Consider the following 1,539-nt stretch of genomic DNA (forward strand, 5'->3'; position numbering starts at 1 on the left):
TCTTAAATAATTAAGTTAACATATCTCTAATCAAATATGAAAATATATGCGATATTCTTGATAAAAGATTACTATCTTTTGTTTTATTTATTTATTTACATTCGAAAGACCAGAAAAACATTTTATGTCTACATGAAGATTCCTTGCATAAATATATATGTTTCAAATGTTATTTAAACATTCTAACCTTATAATATTGTGTTTTATATAATTGAAGATACATAAATGCATAAATAATTTTATACAGAACCAATTATATATAATACTTTAATATGTTCAACAAATGATAAAAATTAAATAAAAGAATCTTTGAAACGTTAAAATAAATCTAGACATGAAGATTCGATTAAAAATGAATAAATTAAAATCATTAATTTGGCACGCAAAACCATCTTAAGCGTAAACGATCATCGATAAAAATATTATAATGTGTTTTTTACTTTCTAAATGATAAACAAAAATTATTTTCCTAGTTATAGATTTCGATAATTTGTATATTTATATTATAAAATACGAATTTGGTGCCCCTATATTTGTCTAAGTTATTGTATAAACTGGAATTTATTTTTACATTTTGCATAGATTAATTTGATATATTTGCTAAAAAAATAGTTTAAAATCACTTACATATATTATCGATTATAAGTTATAATTAAGGCTGTAATATAACAATATTAATTATAAAATGATCAACGAATGACAATTAACGTTATACTAACCGTTTTAATCTATATCTTAAATTAATTTGTAAATTAAATATACACCGAATCCTGTTCTATTCTAATTCAATCGTGTGCCAATATATTTGTTTTATTATATTTGAATTTCATAACGAATTTTTTTTTTTAAATGCTAGATTTGACATTTAAACTATGCTAAATAAAAAAAATCTTGTTAACTAAAAGTCGTTTTCAAGATATCACTTTAGACAAAAACAACGTAATGCTACGTTACAAAAATAAAAAGAAATTTATTGTGTAGCTAAATTGCAAAAAATTTACAAAATATTACATTTTATTGCTATTTTGAATTAAAACCCCAAAAAACATCTAAGGTTTACTTTTACTTTTTACTTCATATTTTTTTTAGAAATTATGATAAAAAAATAAATTCATATGAATAAAGTATGTTATTCTAGTAAAATTCACTTTTTATTTTAAAAATAGTGTAAGATATGTGTTTGAAAACGAGTTTAAGGGTATGTTATTATGTAGTTTACTTTTGTAAATCTATTTAAGGTTTTCATTTAAAACAAGACTTTTTTGATTAAAATTTATAAAGAACTAAAAGCTTTAGGACTAAAATAATTCTTCCGAATTCTATCACTGAAAAATGTAAAAGAGTTTTGAGATATATTACATAAAAATTAGTTAAGTTTATTGCATTGCAACAAATTTATTATTAGAACTTAAGTTGACATAAAAAGTGTAATAAATATGTGCCTTGTTTTTATATTACTAGTTACCAATAAAAGCATGAAAAATCTAGCGGTTATAGCATTTAATTTCAAAAGCATATGTGAAGCACATAAAACATAAA

The sequence above is a fragment of the Rhyacophila brunnea genome, unplaced genomic scaffold (genome assembly GCF_057557595.1).
Source record: "Rhyacophila brunnea isolate RB1 unplaced genomic scaffold, BYU_Rbru_1.0 scaffold_77, whole genome shotgun sequence".
Taxonomy (NCBI): Eukaryota; Metazoa; Arthropoda; class Insecta; order Trichoptera; family Rhyacophilidae; genus Rhyacophila; species Rhyacophila brunnea.